This window comes from Anomaloglossus baeobatrachus, chromosome 5 (assembly GCF_048569485.1).
Source record: "Anomaloglossus baeobatrachus isolate aAnoBae1 chromosome 5, aAnoBae1.hap1, whole genome shotgun sequence".
Classification (NCBI taxonomy): domain Eukaryota; kingdom Metazoa; phylum Chordata; class Amphibia; order Anura; family Aromobatidae; genus Anomaloglossus; species Anomaloglossus baeobatrachus.
In genome coordinates, this window is record NC_134357.1 from 278,136,369 (window position 1) to 278,153,489 (window position 17,121).

General features: G+C 46.8%; 1 protein-coding gene across 2 annotated transcripts in view; it reads right to left on the bottom strand.

Moving 5' to 3' along the window:
* TOM1L1 (target of myb1 like 1 membrane trafficking protein) overlaps positions 1–17,121 on the bottom strand; it is a 196,761-nt gene that overhangs the window by 138,514 nt on the left and 41,126 nt on the right. The gene's annotated exons all lie outside the window — the stretch shown is intronic.

The window sequence follows — 17,121 nt, forward strand, 5'->3', positions numbered from 1 at the left end:
TCTGGGTACAAGCTGTGTCTCGGCATGGTGAGAGTTTAGGGTCCTTCCGGACAAGACATGCCCCCTACGCACACGCCCTGTCTGCAGTGGCAGACTTGTGTATGTGTGTGCTAGCTTTGGCTACCCAGTGACGCTAACTGGGTGACCTTCATGGTCTGACGTGCCCCTGGACGCACGTGACCGGCTCATTGTTAATGTTCCAGGTTGCGAGTGACGCTAACTGCGTAGCCTTCACGGTCTGACGTGCTCCTGTACACATGACCGGCTCAGTGGTTACGTTCCAGGTTTTCCAGTGACGCTAACTGGGTTGCCTTTTGGTTTTGTCGTGTTCCTACACACATGACCGTTATATGTTGCATTCTCATTTGGTTTTGTCGTGTTCCTACACACGTGACCATTACTGGTGCCCCTGTGAGGTTAACAGGGACACACTACACGTAGGAGTGTGCCTTACAAACATCTCCTTCGTTTCTGTTGTGGTTTCCTGAGTTGCCGTAATTGTCCTCCTGTCCTTTGTGGCTTTAACACCTTCCCGGCGGACATGGGGCAACGATTGATTCCCTATTATTTTTATAATCAATCGGCCTCTCCGTAACAAAGAACCTATCATATACAAAGGGTGAAATAAATATTGAAAACGTCGCCAATTTTCTAAGTAAATATGTTTCTAAAGGTGCTGTTGACACAAATTTCTTAGATGATGTCAATAACAACCGATCCAATCCCCACAGGCAAATAATTCAAACCATAGATGTCCATAAATTAAGTTATGTGTGATATAATTAGATGACACAGGGAAAAGTATACACATGAAGAAAGAAAGGTACAAAAGACATGAAAAGTCATGACACCAGCTGAAATCTATTAGTAATTAGAAAGCAATCCTGCCCCATTTAGTGAAAAATATCAGTTGGTTCAACTGATAACCTCTAAAAAGCTGTCTCATTACCAAGGTGCCACACATGAAACATCTCATGATGGGTAAAACAAGTGAGCTGTCTGGAGACCTTTGCAACCTTATTGTTGCAAAACATACTGATTGCATTGGTTACTGAAGAATTTCTAAACTACTTAAGTTCACAGTGAGCATAATTTGAAAGTGGAAAGAACATCATTCCACCATAAACCAGACACGACCAAGTGCTCCCTGCAAGACTTCAGTCAGAGAAGGCCCACCTCTGGACATCTACAAAAAGACCTGGAAACAACAGGTATAATTGCTTCAAATAGAACAATAAATAATGCACTAAACCTCCATGGCCTTCATGCACGCTCACCATACTAGACTCCATTGCTGAACAAAAATCATGCTCATGCGTGTTTAAAGTTTTCTCAACAGCATTTAGACAAGTCTGTGAAATACTAGGAGATTATAGTTCATAGTTGGGACAGATGAGACCAAAATTGAACTTTTTGGATACCATGATGCACATCATGTTTAGAGGCTAGAAGGCACTGCATATCACCCCAAAAACACCCACAGTGAAATTTGAAGGTGGGAACCCTTATGATGTGGGGCTCTTTTTCAGCATATGTCACTGGCAAATTTCACATGATTAAAGAAAGGATGAATAGACAAATCTACCAAGAAATTCTTAATAAAAATCTGCTGCCATCTACCAGGATGTCGAACCAGAAAAAAGGGTGGACATTTCAGCGACAATGATCTCAAACACACAGCCAAGGAAACTCTCAATTGGTTTCAGATAAAGAAAATAGAGTTGCTGGAATAGCCCAGCCAATCACCTCAACTGAATCTAGAAGAAAATTTATGGAAGGAACTAAAGCTCAGAGCTCATAGAAAGAGCCCACAGAAGCTTCAGGATTTCAAGAGTGTTTGTGTGGAAAATCGGCCAAAATCACACCTGAGCAATGCATGCAACTAGTTTCTCCATACACAAGATGTCTTGAACTTGTCATCACCAACAACAGTGGAGGTCCAACATATCCACTGATGAGGTATTATAAACTGTGGCGGTGTCCGGATATAAACAGTGTCTGGAGTAGTGCAGCACATCTCTGTTCAAGATGATACTGCCTTCATTTCACTTATGCATCATAAAGCCTTTGAAAGATCTCGTCTCCCTTGTGCAGATGTGCCGCACCCGTGCCAGCAGCCGGCGCTGCTCGGATCCGGGCCTGCTGGGGTGGTGGCTCGAGGGTCTCCGGTCCCGGGGGTCTCGCGGACACGTCGAATAAATGGGGGGATGTAGATGTACAAGCTAGGCCGTATTAAGTTTGTGACGCCACCCACGGTGTGTGGTGAGTTGGGACACCACCGCTGCGGTTATGTGGCACCCGAGAGAGATGTAGTGGCAGCTAGGTATTAACCCTTCCATTGGTAGGGATGGTTCCCCTGGGGCCAGTGTCTGGTGCAGGGTATAGCGACGGCAGGGGAATGCTTGTTTACTCACAGTCAATAAATCACACAAGTCTTTGTTAAACCAAGGTGCTGGTGGCCGGTGCCACGGCTGGTTGCATTCGGGTCCCCCACCCAGGCTGGTGGTCTCTATCCTTTTCCTCTGCACTGACTTTGTGTAAGGTGGACTTCCTAGTCTGGAACTCAGGAGTCTGCTCCCGGCTGGATGTGGCATGAGGAGCCGTGCCCGCAGACGCTGGCCCGTGGGATCTATGGGCCCTGGCGGTGACCTCTTATCCCTATCTGTGGGCTGTTGTCTTCTATGAGGGACTTTGTGTGGGACAGAACCCCTAGTCCTGGCCTCAATCGGTTAATTAACCAGGCCACTTATTTCCGGTCCTGGCTTCAGGGTCCGAGTACCCCCCTTTGTGCTCCGGTTTCCGGGTCGGTTCCCCGTGTCGGTACCGGCGGGCTACAACCCTGTCCCGGTCCACCTCGGTTCTGCTGAGCCGTCTTCCCATCTGCTGCTGATGGAGACCACCGTCTGCCTCCTAGCCAAGGTACCAGGGCTTCTACCCTGGCACCGTTCAACTTGAACTTTTCTTGCTGGAGCTACACTTAGCTCCAGCCCACACTCCTCTCCACTTGAACTCCAAACTACTTCTCCTCCTGTTTTCCCACCCTGGGCTGTCTAAACCCTTGGGTGGGCGTGTCCAACCCCCTGGTCATGCCCACTGGTATGTCTAGCTTTCCCTAAGGGGGGGTGACTAGGGTTTCAGGTCGGCTGTGTGTTTCCTAAGTGGGGGATGGTGTTGTGCAGGGGCCTATCTGTGACTACCTGGTTTTGCCAGGGCGTTGCACAGACATTGAGGCTGAAGAATATATAAATTCAGATGGCTCCCTGAATGCTTGCCTTTTGACTGAGGTTTGATATTGTGCCCAATCCTTCAGCCTGCCATGTATTTTCTCCATCCTATGTACAGTACAAACTGATACTCTGCAGCCTGTAAAACCTACCCATTACAACATAATCTGAGAGCAGGCCAATATAGATACAGAGTCCTTTATTCCAACGATATGTTAATAACTGGGCTGCCTGCTGTTTTTTTGTTTTTTTTTTTAATAAAATCACAGCCTTATCATCAGGAGATTATCACTAGAGGACTAGTAAACCTGCTGCCATGTAGTCCTCCAAAATCATGAGGTCTGTAGTCTGTATAACCCCGCCTCCACCACTGATTGGCAGCTTTCTGCTTATGCACAGTGTAAACAAAAAGCTGTCAATCACTGTTGTGAGCGGATTTATATAGTGCTCAGCATTCAGAGAACAGGTATCAGCACATAAAACAATGATTTGACAGTATGTAGTCCTGCAAATGACTCATTGCTGAAATCAGGGCCTCTGTCCCAACAGCATGCTGCGCTTAGATGAGTGAATACATGCCTGATGACAAATTTCCTTTAAACATGCACTTTAAAGACTATATACAGATTTATTTATGTACTAGCTTTAGTAGCCGGGCGTTGCCCTGGGTAGTAACTGTCTCTCTGTCTGTCTGCCACTCTCTGTCCGTCTGTCTCTGTCTGTCTGTTTCTGTCTGTCCTTGTCGGTCTCTGTCCATCTGTCTCTGTCTGTCCATCTGTCCATCTCTCTCTGTCTGTCTCTGTCCATCTATCTCTGTCTGTCTCTGTCTCTATCCATCTGTCTGTCTGTGTCTCTGTCCATCTGTCTGTCCATCTGTCTGTCTCCGTCTGTCTGTGTCTGTCTGTGTTTGTCTGTGTCTGTCTGTTTCTGTCTGTGTCTGTCTCTATGTCTGTCTCTCTCTCTGTCTGTCTCTGTGTCTGTCTGTCTGTCCCTTTCTCTGTCTGTCTCTGTCTGTCTGTGTGTCTGTCTCTATCCATGTGTGTCTCTCTCTATCCATGTCTGTCTGTCTGTGTCTATCTCTCTGTCTGTCTTTCTCTATCTCTGTGTCTGTCTCTATCTATGTGTCTGTCTGTCGGTTTCTTTTCCCATCTGTCTCTTTCCCCGTCTGTCTCTTTCCCCATCTGTCTCTTTCCTCGTCTGTCTCTTTCCTCGTCTGTCTCATTCCTCGTCTGTCTCATTCCTCGTCTGTCTCTGTCTGTCTCTTTTCCTGTCTGCCTGTCTTTTTTCCTGTCTGTCTGTGTCTGTCTGCCTCTGTCTATCTCTTTGACTGTCTGTCTCTCTCTATGTCTTTTTCCCTGTCTGTCTGTCTCTCTTTCCCTGACTCACTCTCTCTATCAGTCTACCCACCGACATCTTATTACCTCACACATAAGCTTCTTATACTAACAATTTATTTTGCTCCTATAGCAACCACTCACAGCTGCTATTAATAGCTTGTAGCTCACACCTCCATTCAGTTTAATGGAGGCAGGTTTTTTGGAGAGTAACTGTAAAGCGCGGGGTTACATTTTCCGGTCAAAACATAGTCTATGATGTTCCTTGAGTCACATGGGATGTATGTGCAAAATTTCGTGATTGTAAATGCGATGGTGCATTTACAATCACGTATGTATGTATGTCCTTCAGCGGACATACATACATACATACATACACACACATACATACACTCAGCTTTATATATTAGATGTATGTAGGTATGTATGCATACAGTATGTAATTACATTCATAGTGTGGTAAACCTGTTTAAAATTCTAGGATGGAGGGCACTTAACTTTGAAAAGTATATAAATAGAAGGCTAATATAGCTGTGTACAAAATTACTTAGCTGGTAATGAAGGAACTTTATGCCTTGATATGCAAGATCATGTGACCCGTGTATACATGGCACTCCTGTCATATCTGTAATATGTCAAGAGTGCAATCACCGGGCTTCTAATGTGTTCATAGTCCAAGATGACATCTCAAAAAACCTAATAGTGAGTTAGGGAGTTAACATGCCAACAACAACCCAAGGGCATTTGCAGAGCAGTAGCTCCAGGCCCTGGGTTAACACACAATACCTCAAAGCCAATTATGTCACAGACAGCTGATATCAGGCTTTACAATGTATAGGAAAATGTTTATCGTAAGTACTGCTTAGTATTGTTCATAGCTTTGTAAGCCACTAGATCTTTGTGTTAGTAGACTAAAAAATTAAGAAAGTCCTCCCTACCCTCTCCCAATAAACACAGTTGTGCCGCCCCAGCAGCGGATCGAACGGCTCGGATCTGGGGGTGGTGTCCGTTCGTGGCTTGAGGGTCTCTGGACCCGAGGACCTAGGGGCCACACTCTAAAATGAAAGGGGGTATTTACAGGGGATTTGGAATAGTTTGTGATGCCACCTGTGGTGTACTGTAATTGGGCTGTTGTTGGGAGTACCCGGGGTGACGGAGTGGGGCAGCTAGGTGACTTTGCCCTCCACGAGTAACTACAGGCCCCGGGACTCTGTTTGGAGATGCCGGGAGGCAGTGCAGGGGGGTCAGTCAGGTACTCACTCAGCAAATAAGCAGACGCTGACAACAGGGTAAACCAAGTCTCTGAACGCCGTTTCCTCTCGAGGGGAGCTCGTCTAGGTACTGTCCCCTGCAGTATTGCCGGTGGTCCATAACCTGCCTCCTGGCACAAAAGTCTAAGAGTGTCCGTTGTGGCCCGGTAGCTTGAAGCTGTCCGGACCCCGCTCCCCACTGTGGCTAAGTGAGGGAGCCTGCTCTCAGGAGCGCATGCTTGGGATTTCAGTGGGCCGCTTACTAGGAAAGTCCTACCCCCTCGTTGCGCTAGTGCCGCTGATCTCTGAGGTGGTAGGAGTAGTACATAAAGACCCTGTCCACCCCAGGTTAACTGCCGAGTTGAGTGAAGCTTCTCCCCGACCTAGGGTCCATGTACCCCGTCGTGCCTTCGGTCCCAGACCAGTGAAAGGACCAGGCTGCTGGCCGTCCTCCTCGACGGGTTCCAGACACCTAGCCTAAATCCCATGCAACCAGGGGTCTGACTCCTCTTGGTCCAGACCACCATCTGAGACCTAGTCTGCTTCTCCCCTGGGAGCTCCAACTCCCAGCTTCCTCAGAGTTCCTCACAACTCGAGCATTCCCACTTCACTGAACTGACACCTCCCACCTCCCTGCCTGACCCCTAGGTGGGCAGCCCTATTCCTGCTTAAGCAGCCCACTGGTGTGCCTGACAGATGTGGTGTAAAGTGTATCTAGGATTTGTGAATGCTGATGGAGGCAACACTGCAGGATGGAGACCCAGAACCATGGGGGTTGACTACTGCACAGGGTGGGCAGTTTGTGCAGTACCCTCTAATGACCTGAATAGTCCAGGGGCATCACACAGTCATCATAAACTAATAAAACAGTCGCTACCTAATAAACCTCTTTAAATGTCTATAACAACGAATTGTGGCTGTTTATTGCCAGTAATCACCTTTTGTTTGACAAATATTTGAAATTGAGTATGTATGAAATGCCAGCTCTAACGTATTTTATTTGATCATTGTTACGTGCATTCAATAGAAATACTTGTTTGTGATAATGTTTGCCATAAAACATGATAAGACCCAGGGGTAGGTTTCAAATTAAAACGAAAATGTTTCCAACTTTTCTATGTACTGGAAAACACAATTGCTCATTTAATAATCACAAAATAAGACAATGTCTTAATGTTTTTTTTTTGCTTTGCAGGAGTATCGTACTGTATATACATTCCAAGTTATGTTCCCACCAGCTTAGAATTTGAAACTGGTTTGCCACACTATTAGGTAATTACATAAACATACCTACATAAATAAATAAATACACAAAATCCTAGATGTATAGCACACTCATCCATTACTTATCCACATTCAGAAAACAAGCATTAGCATCCCATTTAGTTAATTGTCTAACTAGATGCAGTAGCAAATCCAAGTAAAGTACATAAATATGGTGCTAGATCTAAGCCCATTACATAAGTAAAGTAGCAGAACCATGATCAGCACATAAGGTAAACAATAAACAAACAAAGTCAGTGCATAAATACAGTACCAAAACCAAGCTGAGCACATAAACACAGCATTAGAACAAAGATCAGTACAGTACATAAGTAAAGTACCAGCATGCTGTAGTGTCAGTGCTTATCTCGGGCTTGTAGTAGTGTTTATTGCGTAGGGGCCTTGGTTTAGAATCTTCATTTATTGGCCACAGTGGAGAATGGATAAAAAGAAGTTCTTCGTTCAGGAGGAGCTGTTCTGTATTAAAAAAAAACAAGCCCACTGTTTTGAATGGGCACTGTGTAATGCCTTATTTAATTTTTGGTGGTGCAGCAAAAAAATTGAAAATTAATGTCATCTTTTCCTGGAAATATTACAGCTGATGACTAACCCTTGTGATACCTCTAACAAAATAGTGATTGTTCAAAGCAAAGTTGTTTTACCTCTGTTTATTAGGTAAAGAAACATCAGCATGGACAGTGCATAATATGAAGCTCCAAAGCCATAATTGAAAATCTATAACATTTCTCCTTAGCTATCACAAATTACACTGACAAGCAAAAGGGTAGCAATGTTTTGAAATGTTAACTTTCAGGCTCCATATCTCACCATCCACTACAGCTGTGATACTGAGACAACCTTCATAGATAATCTTGGCAATTTCATACATAAATTTATCTTGCAACTATTTAGCATATAAATAGTTATGAAGATTCTTGTCATGTCACTGCATATTTACTGTTTTGCTCCTGGTGGGGGAAAAATATTTGTCTTCTTGTATACTACAAATTACAACCTGTTCTCATATTCCCTAATAGCTCAGTGTGTTATTAGGTTGATTCCTAAGCAAAAGGTCACTGGTTCAATTCGAGGGGCAGCTATGATTAGAGTTGAGCGCGGTTCGCGGTTCTCCAGTTCGGGGCTCGAGTGATTTTGGGGGCTGTTCGAGATCGAACTAGAACTCGAGCTTTTTGCAAAAGCTCGATAGTTCTAGATACGTTCGAGAACGGTTCTAGCAGCAAAAAGCAGGGCTTTTTACAGCTACAGTATGCAGGAGCCATCGCTGGCAGCCTGCCACAAGCTGGTAACCAAGATAAACATCGGGTATCCAAGCAAAACGCTTTGGTTAGTAACCCGATGTTTATCTTAGTTATGTGCAGGAAGCCCACACTTTCCCGCTCAGCTCGCTCCGCCCCCTCCTGCCCGCGGCATGTACACATACATACACACACACACACACACACATGGTCCCGCTCGGCTTACCTGCGGTCGGCCCGGGGGCAGCAGTCCTTGGCACTGGAAACTGTGCCTGCCGGCCCTTTAAGGCCACTGTGTTCTCCTGCATTGAGCATCATCTGTGGGCGGAGCTACCGCCCGGCGTCCTGCTCGGTCGCACAGATGAAGGAGTCACAGTGCCAGCCAGCGACCCCCAGCACATCGCTTCCCTCCGGCGCTGTGTGGGCCCCATCTGCACCGTGACCTGATCAGTATGTGGGACATCACTCCCTCCCTGTCCCCCCGTGCGTGGGCCCCGCAGAGCCGTGTGTGTGACCCCCGGAGCCGCGTGTGTGGGCCCCGCAGAGCCGTGTGTGTGACCCCCGGAGCCGCGTGTGTGGGCCCCGCAGAGCAAGGTGTGTGTTTGTATGTATGCATGCAGCAGAGCAGTATGCGTGTCTGTATGTATGTATGTATATATGCAGCAGAGCAGTATGCGTGTCTATATGTATGTATGCAGCAGAGCAGTATGCGTGTCTGTATGTATGTATGTATGCAGCAGAGCAGTATGCGTGTCTGTATGTATGTATATATGCAGCAGAGCAGTATGCGTGTCTGTATGTATGTATATATGCAGCAGAGCAGTATATGTGTCTGTGTGAGTGCCTCTGGATAAGTGCCTCATAAGTGTCAGAAATATACCAGAAATGAAATGTAATTCTATGGCCTAACTCTCCATGGTCCCCATTCATCTCTGATTCTGACAATCCATCTGTCTCATTCACAGGTATGACCGTCCAGTTGTTCTATGCATCTGAATTTCCTGCTTTGACCTTAATCTCCTCACCTGCATATACATTTAAAGTCCCTTTGCTTTTGGTATGACCGTCCAGTTGTTCTATGCATCTGAATTTCCTGCTTTGACCTTAATCTCCTCACCTGCATATACATTTAAAGTCCCTTTGCTTTTGGTATGACCGTCCAGTTGTTCTATGCATCTGAATTTCCTGCTTTGACCTTAATCTCCTCACCTGCATATACATTTAAAGTCCCTTTGCTTTTGGTATGACCGTCCAGTTGTTCTATGCATCTGAATTTCCTGCTTTGACCTTAATCTCCTCACCTGCATATACATTTAAAGTCCCTTTGCTTTTGGTATGACCGTCCAGTTGTTCTATGCATCTGAATTTCCTGCTTTGACCTTAATCTCCTCACCTGCATATACATTTAAAGTCCCTTTGCTTTTGGTATGCTAACCTGCTGTTTTCATGTTGTATAATTAGTTAAATCCTGTCTGTATTTTTTTTTTTTTTTTTTCTTTGAGTGCTTCCTACCTGTTTGTAATTCTTTCATGTGCCTCACCCCTGCTGGTCAGCTGATGTTCATCTGGGTCAATGAGACATGTATATAAGTACTGCACTAGGTCTATGACCGTGGTCTGTGTGCGTGCCTCTGGATAAGTGCCTCATAAGTGTCAGAAATATACCAGAAATGAACCAGACATGACCAGAAGGTAAACTTCAGCTCTTTCTAACCAAGCTTCCCACTGACACAACTTACTTGTTAAATCATATACTTACCACACTACTCCCACCATGTTCACCTATGCCCTCACAGTCTTTGCCCCTCTCCTCCTCACTCTCCTTCGCTATCCCCACACCCCAGCACCCTCTAAGCAAATATTCATCTCCCCGTCCCTCCTGCCTTCTCATCTGTCCTCATCTGCTGACCTATTCCTGAACCTCAGATCGCTCCTAATATCGCGCAGACCATGCCGTCCACTCTCCTTCTCCCACCTGCTCTCCCTTTCTCTACTCCTTCTCACTGCTGGTGACATAGCCCCCAATCCTGGCCCCCCATGGATGGTACACCCCTCTTTATCACCCACCCACCACTCTCCACATAATAGTAACTACCGCAATCTATCCAACATAAAAACTATTCCCCTCTCACCGACTCCGCCGCCCCCTCTCTCAGGAGCGCTCTGGAATGCCCGTTCAGTGTGTAATAAACTGCACATCATTCATGATCTCTTTACCTCCAGCAATCTATCCTTTCTGGGCATCACTGAAACATGGCTGAAACCATCCAACTCTGCCTCCCCAGCTGCACTATGCTACGGTGGCCTGCACTTCTCCCACACTCCTCGCCCTGGCAATAGACAAGGTGGAGGAGTGGGCCTCCTTCTTTCTAACAACTGCAGCTTTAATCCAATCCCACCTCTACCCTCCCTCAACCTGCCTTCCTTTGAAGTGCACTCTGTCCGAATCTATTCTCCCTCCAACCTCCAAGTGGCTGTCATATACAGACCCCCGGGCGCCACCACTGCCTTCCTCGACCACTTTTCTGCCTGGCTTCTACACTTTCTCTCTGCTGACATTCCCACCATCATCATGGGTGACTTCAACATCCCCACTGACACTCGCCAACAAGCTGCTTCCAAACTCCTCTCCCTTGCTTCGTCGTTTGGCTTAACTCAGTGGTCCACCTCTGCCACCCACAAAGATGGACACACACTAGACCTTATCTTCACCCGCCTCTGTCCCCTTTCTGACTTCACAACTTCCCCCCTCCCCCTATCTGACCACCATCTTCTGACCTTTTCAGCCCTGTCCTCCTCACCTACCCCCCCTGTCCAGCACCTAGCACATCCCCGCAGAAACCTTGCACACCTCAACATGCACACCCTCGCCGACTCTATCCTCCCACTGTCCTCCATATCGTCCCTCCACGACACAGACAGCGCCACCACTTTCTACAACACCACCCTCACATCAGCTATTGATTCAGTCGCTCCCCTTGTGCATGGCAGAGTGAGACGAATCAATAGACAGCCCTGGCACAACAGCCTCACTAAAAAACTTCGGCAAAGGTCTAGGGCTGCAGAGCGGCGGTGGAAGAAAACGCACTCCCAGGAAGACTTCACCACATTCAAAAATGCAATTCACACATTTCGCTCAGTCCTCACCTCCGCTAAACACGATTACTTCAGAAACCTCATATCCTCTCTAACACACAACCCCAAACAGTTATTCAACACTTTCAACTCCCTCCTTCGCCCACCACTGCCCCCTCCAACCTCCCTCATTTCTGCAGAAGACTTTGCCACCTATTTCCAAGAAAAAATCGACCTAATAAGGCAAGTCTTCTCTGCTCAGCCACCACAACCCCTTCATGTAGCTGACCACTGCCCCTCTCCCATAAACTTCCTCCCCACCATCACCGAAGGAGAGCTTGCACGTCTTCTCTCAAAAGCGCACCTCACCACCTGCGCACTTGACCCCATGCCATCCCACCTCCTTCCCAACCTCACCACCATCCTTACTCCAGCCTTAACCCACCTCTTCAACCTATCTTTAACGACTGGAACCTTCCCCTCTGCCTTTAAACATGCAACAGTCACACCTATCCTAAAGAAACCTTCCCTCGATCCAACCTCTACTACCAGCTATCGCCCCATATCACTACTCCCACTTGCCTCAAAACTCCTGGAACAGCATGTCCATGCTGAACTTTCCTCCCACCTCTCCTCTAACGCTCTCTTTGACAACCTACAGTCCGGCTTCCGTCCACATCACTCTACCGAAACTGCCCTGACTAAAATCACAAATGACTTGCTTACTGCCAAAGCGAACAAGCACTTCTCTATACTCCTACTCCTAGACCTGTCCTCAGCCTTCGATACCGTTGACCACTCCCTCCTATTACAGACCCTCTCTTCCCTTGGTGTCAGAGATCTTGCCCTCTCTTGGATCTCTTCATACCTCTCAAATCGCACTTTCAGTGTCTCCCACTCTCACACAACCTCTTCATCCCACCATCTCTCTGTTGGCGTCCCTCAAGGCTCTGTCCTAGGACCCCTACTTTTCTCTATCTACACATTTGGCCTAGGACAACTCATAAAGTCCCATGGCTTCCAATACCACCTATATGCCGACGACACCCAGATCTACCTCTCTGGCCCAGATGCCACATCTCTGCTGTCCAAAATCCCGAAATGTCTATCTGCTATATCCTCCTTCTTCTCCTCTCGCTTCCTAAAGCTCAATGTGGCCAAAACTGAACTAATCATCTTTCCTCCGTCTCACCTACACTCTCCACCTGATCTATCTATTACAATAAATAACACCACGCTCTCGCCAGTACCCAAAGTTCGCTGCCTCGGAGTGACCTTTGACTCTGCCTTATCCTTCATACCACACATCCAGTCCCTCACCACCTCCTGCCGTCTTCAACTCAAAAATATTTCCAGAATCCGCCCTTTCCTCAATTTGCAATCTACTAAAATGCTAGTGCATGCCCTCATAATCTCCCGCCTCGACTACTGTAACATCCTCCTCTGTGGCCTCCCTGCCAACACGCTCGCCCCTCTCCAGTCCATCCTTAACTCTGCTGCCCGACTTATCCACCTCTCTCCTCAATACCACCCCGCTTCTCCCCTCTGCATGTCCCTCCACTGGCTTCCAATCTTCCACCGTATCCAATTCAAACTTCTAACACTGACCTACAAAGCTGTGCATAATCTTTCCCCTCCGTACATCTCCGAACTACTCTCCCACTACACTCCAACACGTCACCTCCGGTCCTCCCAAGATCTCCTCCTCTCCTCCTCTCTCATTCGCTCCTCACGCAACCGACTCCAAGACTTCTCCCGAGCATCCCCAGTCTCCTGGAACTCGCTGCCTCAACACGTCAGACTATCCCCTACCCTTGCAAACTTCAAACGGAACCTGAAAACTCATCTGTTCAGAAATGCCTACAATCTACAATGAACTCGCTGCCGCCCGACCACCGTGCGGAGCTGCCGCCCGACCACCGTGCGGAGCTGCCGCCCGACCACCGTGCGGAGCCGCCGCCTGACCTACACCCCACCTATTGTCTCCTCCCCATAATCCTATAGAATGTAAGCCCGCAAGGGTAGGGCCCTCTTCCCTCTGTACTAGTCTGTCTACTGTAACTTGTATACGTATTTTGTATGTAACCCCCTTCTCATGTACAGCACCATGGAATTAATGGTGCTCTATAAATAAATAATAATAATAATAATAATAATAATATGTATGTATATATGCAGCAGAGCAGTATGCGTGTCTGTATGTATATATGCAGCAGAGCAGTATGCGTGTCTGTATGTATGTATATATGCAGCAGAGCAGTATGCGTGTCTGTATGTATGTATGTATATATGTAGCAAAGTAGTATGCATGTCTGTATGTATGTATATATATATGCAGCAGAGCAATATGCGTGTCTGTATGTATGTATGCATGTATGTATGCAGCAGAGCAGTATACGTGTCTGTATGTATGTATATATGTAGCAGAGTAGTATGCGTGTCTGTCTGTATATATATATGCAGCAGAGCAATATGCGTGTCTGTCTGTATGTATGCATGTATGTATGCAGCAGAGCAGTATACGTGTCTGTATGTATGTATGTATATATGCAGCAGAGCAGTATGCGTGTCTGTATGTATGTATATATGCAGCAGAGCAGTATGCGTGTCTGTATGTATGTATGTATGCAGCAGAGCAGTATGCGTGTCTGTATGTATGTATGTATATATGCAGCAGAGCAGTATGCGTGTATGTATGTATATATGCAGTAGAGCAGTGTGCGTGTCTGTATGTATGAATGTATGTATGTATGCAGCAGAGCAATATGCGTGTCTGTCTGTATGTATGCATGTATGTATGCAGCAGAGCAGTATGCGTGTCTGTATGTATGTATATATGCAGCAGAGCAGGGTGTGTGTGTGTCTGTATGTATGCATGTATGTATGCAGCAGAGCAGTATATGTGTCTGTATGTATGTATATATGCAGCAGAGCAGTATGCATGTCTGTATGTATGTATATATGCAGCAGAGCAGTATGCGTGTCTGTATGTATGTATATATGCAGCAGAGCAGTATGCGTGTCTGTATGTATGCATGTATATATGCAGCAGAGCAGTATGCGTGTCTGTATGTATGCATGTATGTATGCAGCAGAGCAGTATGCGTGTCTGTATGTATGCATGTATGTATGCAGCAGAGCAGTATGCGTGTCTGTATGTATGCATGTATGCATGCAGCAGAGCAGTATGCGTGTCTGTATGTATGCATGTATGTATGCAGCAGAGCAGTATGAGTGTCTGTATGTATGCATGCAGAGCAGTATGCGTGTCTGTCTGTCTGTATGTATGTATGTATGTATGTATGCAGAAGAGAAGTATGCGTGTCTGTCTGTATGCATGTATGTATGCAGCAGAGCAGTATGCGTGTCTGTATGTATGTATGCAGCAGAGCAGTGTGTGTGTGTCTGTATGTATGTATGCAGCAGAGCAGTATGCGTGTCTGTCTGTATGTATGTATGTATGTATGCAGCAGAGCAGTGTGTGTGTCTGTATGTATGTATGTATGCAGCAGAGCAGTATGCGTGTCTGTCTGTATGTATGCATGTATGTAGGCAGCAGAGCAGTGTGTGTGTGTGTCTGTATGTATGCAGCAGAGCAGTATGCGTGTCTGTATGTATGCATGCAGAGCAGTATGCGTGTCTGTCTGTATGTATGTATGTATGTATGTATGTATGCAGCAGAGCAGTGTGTGTGTGTGTCTGTATGTATGTATGCAGCAGAGCAGTATGCGTGTCTGTCTGTATGTATGTATGCAGCAGAGCAGTGTGTGTGTGTGTCTGTATGTATGTATGCATGCAGAGCAGTATGTGTGTGTCTGTATGTATGTATGCAGCATAGCAGTGTGTGTCTCTGTATGTATGCATGTATGATGTGTATCTATGTATGTCAGTGTATATGACTGTATAGATTTGTCTGTTTATATGTATTTTTGTGAGTTTGTCTTTAAATATGTATATGTACGTGTATGTATCTGTGTATGTGTGTGTGTCTGCGTGTGTATGGGACCCACTGAGACTCTTCCGCCCGGGGCCCACAAAAACCTGGAGCCGGCCCTGCCTGCGGTGATGAAGTCCCGCCATCCCGACCTCAGCGCTGTCACTGTCCTCCATGGTCGCCGCTTGTCACATCACCTTCTCTCGCTTCCGACCCGAGACTGACTAGCGGTGACGTCACGGGCCTCTCGCGATTCTTGGCTGTGAAGGCGGCGGTCATTGAACTCAGTGACAGGGGCTGTCAGTGCGCTGGAGATCAGCGCAGGTAATGTACCTCACTGACAGCAGCACTTGTCATGCCCTGCAGTGACCTGGGCTGACCCATTGATGTTAGCTCAGGTCACTGCATTGCTCTCCCAGCCAATGGGGAACATCCTGCTCTTCATTGACTGGGACAGTGTGGATCGTCATGGCAACCCCTTGGATTACACCAGACCTGGATTTGTTTTTCTTTCTAATAAATTGGTTAAAGAGGGAATGTTTTGGGGAGTGTTTTTTCAAATAAAAATGTGTTTGTCGTCTATTTTTTTTTATTACTGACTGGGTTGGTGATGTCGGGTATCTGATAGACGCCTGACCTCACCAACCCCAGGGCTTGATGCCAGGTGACATTACACACCTGGTATTAACCCCATATATTACCCCGTTTGCCACCGCACCAGGGCGCGGGATGAGCTGGGGCGAAGCACCAGGATTGGCGCATCTGATGGATGCGCCACTTCTGGGGCGGCTGCGGCCTGCTATTTTTAGGCTGGGGAGAGTCCAATAACCATGGACCTCCCTAGTCTGAGAATATCAGGCCCCAGCTGTCTGCTTTACCTTGGCTGGTGATCCAATTTTGGGGGACCCCTACGTGTTTTTTTTTTTTAATTATTTATTTAATTTAAAATAACAGCGTGGGGTGCCCTCAGTTTTGGATTACCAGCCAAGGTGAGGTTGCCAGCTGTGGTCTGCAGGCTGCAGCCGTCTGCTTTACCCTAGCTGGCTACAAAACTAGGGGGAACCCTACGTCATTTTTTTTTTCATTTTTTTGGCTAAATACAAAGCTAAGCACCCCTTAGTGCCACATGAAAGGCACCAAAGGGTGCTCCACTTATTCTCCACTTATTCTCCACTTATTCTCCACTTATTCTCCACTTTTTATCCATGTAATACTATTGTATGTTTTGAGGATTTCGATAGCGTTAGGGCAATGACAGCCAGAGACGAGTTTGTGGTACAAGATGTTTATGATATGTAACCACGGTAGATATACAACGGAAATACACAGTATAACAAACACATGAAAATACCTTTCCGAAACGGAGCGAAGGGGATTCCCGGGGCCACGCACCGGACTCCCCCAGGGAGACCACCAGAGCGAACCCCTATACAGGGACTGTCCGGCAATCAACCCCGGAAGGCCTAAATGCGCCGCAGCCGGGACACAAGGGGCAAGCGGTAAAGTCCAGAAGTGTCCGTACGGGATGAAAGTCCAGAATGGTTATGAACCGGAAGAAACCGGGCAGACGTGCTGACCAAAGACGGCAGACGGAGTCCGGGCACAGTTTGAAGAAACCGGGTGTGGTCCAGAGTCGGTCGGTAGATTTTCAGGAGGATCCAAAGGTAATCAAGTAGCAGCAGCAGTAAAGCAGGAGCACACAGCAAGCAGTATACTCAGGCACTGGACTAGGCTTAGAGGCGGCCTTTTAAGCAGCTGGACAGGAAGTAGGGCAACAGAACATAAA